The sequence below is a fragment of the Scleropages formosus genome, chromosome 10 (assembly GCF_900964775.1).
Source record: "Scleropages formosus chromosome 10, fSclFor1.1, whole genome shotgun sequence".
Lineage (NCBI taxonomy): Eukaryota > Metazoa > Chordata > Actinopteri > Osteoglossiformes > Osteoglossidae > Scleropages > Scleropages formosus.
Genome location: NC_041815.1, coordinates 28,444,647 through 28,452,311, shown reverse-complemented (window position 1 = coordinate 28,452,311; position 7,665 = coordinate 28,444,647). Strand labels below are relative to the sequence as shown.

General features: G+C 47.8%; 1 non-coding gene across 1 annotated transcript; it reads left to right on the top strand.

The window, feature by feature from the left end:
• The first annotated feature begins 7,191 nt into the window (after positions 1-7,191).
• trnag-ccc (transfer RNA glycine (anticodon CCC)) lies at positions 7,192-7,263 on the top strand. The gene has a single exon. It is a non-coding gene; the product is annotated as a tRNA-Gly (tRNA).
• The last annotated feature ends 402 nt before the right edge of the window (positions 7,264-7,665 follow it).

Here is a 7,665-nt window from a genome sequence, read left to right as displayed (position 1 = left end):
ACCTCTTGTAGTGTCCATGGGACTGGTGTCAGAGTGGACAAAAATTTTTAATGTTAAACCAAGAGAAGATCTGGTCTTTCAGACCAGAAATTTAATACAACGAAGTTACATGACAAGAGACTCGGAAGCAGGTGTGTAGCTACGGCAATATTGGAAGAGAAATAAATAAATAAATAACACGGTCCTTCACTTGCGCAACACATTTTTTCCAGAGAAGGTTTGCTGCAAGGTGTGTAACACAGTCTTGTTTTGTTTGTTTTTTGTTTTTGTTTCCTTCCCCAGACCACTGATAAAATGCTCAACCTTCAGCAGAAGTCTTTATGAATTTTTAACGGCCCGAAAAGAGAGGAGAAGAGTGAGTGCAGGTGAAGGTTGACTTCCCACCTGCTCCCCTTTCACATGTACTGTAAGAAGGCCAGTGGACCCCCTGCGGAGCCGCTCCTTCAGCTTTGCTTCACTTCAAAGTGTAACCGCCAGAGGGCGACAGAAGCATTAAATAAAATTAGACCAACGAGACCAATGACTGAGACCAAAATTCAAATCCGCTGTTTTATTTCTCTGTATTCTCTGTATATACATATAGATAGTTTATGTTTATTTATTTATTTATTTGTTTATTTTATTTTATTTTACTTTATTAATTAATTTCTTTATTTATTTATTCATTTATTCTTCTGTTGTATAATCTGCAAATACAATTTGTATATATACTGGGTTTTAACGTAACTTATGACATACTCTTAATACTGCATTTTCTGGAGTTGCACTAAAGATTTTCACTCTTCTCTACATATTATTATGTTGACGATGATGTGACAATAAAGCTTGATTGATTGATTGATTGATTGATTATATCAGCGCTATGAGCGCTATTTTCAGTAGACATAAAACGCATTAAAAATCAAAAGAAAAAATCATTACACAATAAAATGTTTTTTTTTTTCAAACACAGGAGTGTGTTTATGCAGCACAGTACTGTACAAGTAAATTAAAGCTCACCTGGCAGTCAAACTGCGAACCCAGCAGCAGCATGACTCCATACGCTACAAACTGCCTACAGTCCAGAGCCCGCGTCACACGTGTGTCCTGTGTACTTATTTACTGTCTTTTACTCTGTTCTGTGTTGCACCAGCAACATTTCGTTCCACCGCGTAAAAGCTAAACAGAGGAATGGCAAGAAAAACAACTTGAACTTGAACTTGACCGCGGGGGAGATGAAGACCTTCTTTTAAGGGGCGGCACCACTGCGCCACCTGCTGGACAGACAGTGATGAGCACAGAGGAAACCACTGGGTGTGTTTTAGTGTGTAAACTCACTGCGTGCCCCACTTTGGGACACTCGCAGGGGGTTTTGTCTCAGCCCTCATGGATTTGAGTCTCTCTCTCTCACACGCACACACACACACGTGCACCGGCATCCCGCAAAAGCCGACATTCCATAAAGACGGATGGCTGGGAAAGTCCCGCCCACTTCCTCTGACCCCCCCCCCCCTCAAGAGTTTCCATACAGCAACAGACAGCGAAGCTCCCCTAACGCACTGGGGTCGGAGCCCTCCGTGGGGCAACAGGGTCCACGCTGATGTCAAAGGTGCCGTGAGGTGGGATTTGAACCCGGGACCCTCGGGTGTAGTAATGAGATGCTGTTATTTTCAGGAATAATAACCTTTCGACTCGAGCAGCGGTTTGGTTTTCTGCCGACTTCGACAGCGTCTGCGTGCGTTCGGGAGCGTGTCGCCATGTGTGTGTGAGTGCCAGGCCCCTTGTGCGATGACATGGTTAGGGGTGTGTGTGCGTGTGTGTTTTTTGGAACAGCGCTCTCTGTGTGTGTGTTTGTCCGTACGCACGTAAACACACACGCACATTCACACGCACAACATCACTGGAAGACCTTTGGCAGCGATTGGTGACTGCGCCCCCTTCAGGACTACCTAGAGCATCAACAGCTGACAAGGAACATTTTCACTGAACTGCAGCACGGAGCGCATTTCATATTTCATACATACATTCGGATCCAGCTTGCTTGCTCCACTTTATTTGTGGACACTTGTTGACCTTTGACCTTTCCACCCCCCATGCACTGCGACTTCTGACTTTTTCATAACAGAAGATATTCTTTTTTTCCAGTGCAGCTACAGACATGTATGTGTAACTTTTTTTTATAACCACAAGTATGTAACTTGTTACTTTTGTGTGACGTCTTATTATAAACAAAGAACACATTTGTTGTTCTCTTGCCACGGGGCAGAACACCATCTGGGGCCCAAGTTTATTTACTTCTTACTCACCATGGGAAACTCTGGTACAGATGAAAGAAACATGGTATAAATATGGTGCATCTGACCCAGTACAGCTGTGGCCATGTGAAAACACAGTGATGGCTACTGCCGTGGCAAAGTGGTTGGAGTTGCTACCTTCTACTTGAGGGACGTGAGTTTGAGTCCCACATCCTGCGGTTGTGCCCTGGATCGAGGTACTTTACCCCGAATTGAAACAGTAAAAATGACCCTGCTGTATAAATGGGTGAATCAGTGTAAATAGCCGCCAGCATCTGCTTTGTGTTCTTCGTTCCGTTTATTTTCACAGCACCTTTGGGCGTCTAATAAACGAGACCGATATAAACACAAACAGCACTGAGACGGAGGTGTGATAATTAGCATGGGAAATAAGAGCCTGTAAAGAGGTGTGTGTGTGTGTGTGTGTGTGTGTGTGTGTGTGTGTGTGAAGCCGGAAGGTACCCCATCGTACCGCTGTGTGTTCTGTGGATGGATGTGGAGCACAGACCCACATCAGCATGCAGACCCCAGAACGCAGGCCTGCAGGTGCGGCACCAGGTTGGCGGAGGGTAACGGCCCTTTGGGAACAGCGACGAGAGCCCATTTGTACACAGCGCCCCCTGCTGGCCAGTAACACAGCGAGTAGCGCTGCTGTCTCACAGCGCCTGGGTGGTGCGAGAGGACGTGGGTTCCAACCCCGCTCAGTCTCTGTGTGGAGTTTGCATGTTCTCCCCTTGTCTGTGTGGGTTTCCTCCGGGTGCTCTGGTTTCCTCCCACAATCCAAAGACATCCTGTTGAGGTTCACCCAGAGGGAGTGTGTTCCACTCGTGTATGGATGAGTGACCCAGTCTAAGTAGTATATCTAGCAGTGTAAGTCACACACATACACACATTTTCAGAACCGCTTGTCCCATACGGGGTCACGGGGAACCGGAGCCTACCCGGGAACACAGGGGCGTAAGGCCGGAGGGGGAGGGGACACACCCAGGACGGGACGCCAGTCCATCACAAGGCACCCCAAGCGGGACTTGAACCCCAGACCCACCTGACAGCAGGACTGTGGTCCAACCCACTGCGCCACCGCACCCCCCACAGTGTAAGTCACCGCGGTGAATAAGGTGTGTGGGCTGATAACACCACATAGAGTTCATTGGAAGTTGCTTTGGAGAAGAACATCCGATGAATAAATAAATGTAAATATAACAGTGTAGAAGGGTGTTAAACTGTAGGTGAACTGACTGGGTACAGTGAGGTGGTGTGGACAGCTGCACACACAAACACACACACACACACACACACACACACACACAGCTGATGCGTGATCCCTGGTTCCCACAGTGTGTGATTCTCACTTTTCATTTCCAGAGGTGGAGCCACATTGTTTACATTCATATATATTTATCTGACACTTTTATTCAAAGAGACTGATGATGTCAGTCAACTTTACACCGATTCACCCATTTATACAGCAAGGTAATTTTTACTGTATCTATTCAGAGTAAGTACTTTGATCAAGGGAACTTGCACAGCAGGAAGTGGGATTCGAACCCAGATCCTTCAGTTACAAGGTGACAGTTGCGAACAATTGAGCAGCTGCTGAAAAACACACATTGGTGAAAATACAACAGAGAGAAGAAAACTTTCAAACCCTCTTTGAGTTAATAAAAAATGTTTTAATGTTTTTATCGCCCTTCTGATCACTCGTAAGTGAGGAGGACATTTTTCGCCGGACACCCGTAGGATACGGACAGCAGAGGGCGCAGCGGTTAGAGCCGCTGCCTTTGAAGGTTGCAGGTTCGAATCCCCCTTCCTGCTGCAGTACCATTGATCAAGGCACTCACCTTGGATTGATACCGTAAAAAGTACCCAGCTGTATAAATGGGTAAATCAGTGTAAGCAGCTTAACACAATATCACACTCTGGAGACGTGACCAGATGAACACAAGCACTTTCTTCCAGATGTTTCCACACGCACACTCCTGTAGTTTTTAGACTCCACTGAAAGGACACTTTTTAAACCCCTTCCCGGTGCGGCGATGACACTCTGTCCCATTTTCTGCTCATGCGACCGAAAAAATATTATACAGACTTACAATGTGATTAATGTGTTCATAAGTTCATAAGCGGAAGAACAGAAGAGATGAGCAGCGCAGTGGAGACGAGGTTCTGCAGAACGGCCTTCAGTTTCAGTCGGTATAATAATTTAATACACCCATCTTATAATACACCTGTATAATAATTTAATACACCTGTATTTTAATACAGTAGTATAATATTTTATACAAATGTATTTTAATACACCGGTCTTTCGATACATCTGCATAATAATTTAACAGGTGTATAATAATTAATATGTCTGCATTTTAATACATCCGCATAATTTAACACGTCTCTTTTTTTAAACATCTGTACAACAATGGAATACATTTGCATATTCAGCCCTTCGAAAGCCGTGCATAATCTATGTAACTATTAAGTAAATTATCTGCGTGGGCGGGGGGTCACCAGGTCGGCGCGAGCGAACCCAACGTCACAAACGGTACGAGTCATCGCTGCGGTCGCAGCCCCGTCTGCCCGGTGACTGACCGCCCAGCTGCGAATTCCCCGAGGCGCCGAGCCGTCACCGTGGTAATGGGACACCAAGGGGGGGTGGAGGCCCTAACCCAACCCCCACCAACACCATCGCCGGTGTCAAAAATGCACCTGTAGTGGTGATCTGAGCAGAAGGGTGTGAGATCTATGCCCACCTGGAAGGAGGGACCCTATAATATACTGTCCCAGTATGAGGAGAGAGGCATGAGGAGGACATGATGTCTTAACAATAACGACGATGTTTATAATGATACTGATGATGATGATGATGATGATGATGATGACTCTTATTATCATTGTTATTAATGACTGAGAGCTGGTGCAGGCAGGCTGGAGCCCAGTGCGGAGGTAGGAGCTCTGCTGAGAGCACACTCAACATGGTAAAAAAGCGATCATGTTCTCACCAGTTACCATGGCGCAATGCGCTAAAATAAGCTCTCGCCCTGCGGCACTTGAACCCCTGCGGTCCCGCCGCAGTCTGCGAACGCCTGGATGTGTGTTCGTCGCCCGGTCCGTGTCCGTGTCCCGCCAAACCACGCCCCCAACCCCATCCCCCCGCAGACGCTGCCGCGACGCAACACGGAAACTATGAGGCCAGGTATTTTATTCATGTGGAACACAGAGCGCCTCGTATTGGGGGGGGGGCGGCTGAGGGTTCCACCGGAGGCTGGGGGAGGGGCTGCTCTCTGGTTCTGGTTTTGACCCAGTCCGCTTGTCCCACCGTCCGACACCACCTGTCTGCTCTTTCTGAGGGCAGCAGAGGGCTCAGTGGCTAGAGGTGCACTTGCAACTGAAGGACCTGGGTTTGAATCCCATCTCTGCCTGTAATACCCTTGATCAAGGTACTTACTCTGAACTGATACAGTAAAAATTACCCTGCTGTGTAAATGGGTAACACCGCTTGTCTCATGTTGTCCAAACACAGTATAATAATCCATTTTGAACCTCTAGGTGGCGCTTTGCCCGGAAACACCTCCGAAATTCCAGACGCCGGTGTTGCGTTGACGTCTAGTTTGTCCAGTTTGTGCATCCATGATGTGTGTGTGTGTGTGTGTGTGTGTGTGTGTGTGTGTTTGTGTGTGCGCGCGCGCTCGGGACTGCTTCTCCTTCCCTGACCATCACTTCACCAACCAGGTTCATGGGCCCCACAATGCCCCCTCCACTCCCCTCCCCTCCCCTCCCCTCCCCTTCCCGCCCCCCACCTCAGACACATGGCCATTCCTGTGCTTCTGCAAACAGGTGCGAGGAGGGGGGGGGGTTCAGTGTGTCGGGGTCACCGCAGTTCAGCGGGGTGCTCATGCCGGACATAAGCCGAACACTTCGACAGTGAGCGCCGGACGGGAAGTGAGTCAGGAATTCCCTGACAGGATCACCCGTCCGTATTAATAGGTGCCCCGGGGGGGTTCTCATGTCTGTAGGATCGCATCTCATCTCTGTAAGGGCAGAGTGAAAAAGCCACCAACATGTTGTCATGAAGGACAAGCACTCGAACCCGGGCTCGTCCGGGTGTCCCGCACCTTTCGCGTACAGACCACCCGCGTTGTTTCCGCCGCAAACCTCCATTCGTTTTATCGTCAAGAATGCAGGAGTCCCCTTCTTAGTATCAAGGGCTTCTGTGGGGTCAGCAGGTGGCGCAGCGGTGAGAGTGGAATCGAAGGTCCTGTTTTCGAGCCCCACCTCCTGCTGTAGTGCTCTTCAATCAAGGTACTTATCTTAAACTGATGCAGTAAAATTTACCCTGCTGTAAAAGTGGGTAAATCAGTGCAAAGTTGACTATCTGATGCTCTAAGCAGCCGTGGACTAAGGGCTGAGATACATCACGGTCGATAGTAAGTTAGTCTGAGACAGTTTTCTGTCTTGAACCACAAGCAAATCCCCTGACAGACATAGACACTAGTTTTTAATAATGTATAATAATTATTACTATTCTGGAAAGTGTGGATTCTCATATCAGTGATGGCAGAGAATCATGAACCCAGAATAAGGAACCTGTGTCACTCAGAGTCTTGCTGATACTGGAACCTATAGGTTTTGCTGTCAGGCTGGAACTAAGGTGCAGTCAAGCTGCGGTCAAGGTGCGGTCAAGGTGCGGTCTTGTGAAATGGCTGAGCTTGAGCAGGCAGAAGAATGGCCCTCGATAAGGACGTGTACAAGGAGGATCAGCGATTACGGTCAACAAGCAGAGAACTGGATGAACTTCAGAGGGGAAAATCATGACTGAGCGGTTCTGTTCAGGAGCCCAGAGGAGCCGAGATTTACAGATGGTTTGTTTGGAGAGGAAGTGTTCGGAGGCGAACAGTGTTTGTAGAGAAGACATTATTCATTAGGCCTTGTAGCACAACAGTAGTGTGTCTGACTCCCAATCAGAAGGTTGTGTGTTCAAATCACATCAGGGTCAAATACCTTGTTTTGATGTTTCCTTGGCTAAAACCATCTTGTTCCACAACAAACTACATCCTGCAGCCACCAGGTTCTTCACTGCCTTCTCACCCCTCCTCTTAATATTTTCACCTTGTTCTTCAAAGTCTACTCCGTCACGGACAAGTTCTCGGCACCTACCTCATGTTGGGTCCCCCTTCTAAACCATGGTTGCATTACAACCCTTGTCAGATGGGGAAAGACCTCCTGCTGTCACACAGAAACACTACCTTCTCCCTTGATCTGATCCCTTTGCCTCTTCCCTCATCTCCAAGATCATCGACTCCTCGCTCTCTCCTGATCATCTCTCATCCGCCTTCCAAGGTGCCCTCATCTCAGTGTTTAAAGAAACCCTATCTGGACCCAGTCAGGTCTCCCTCCA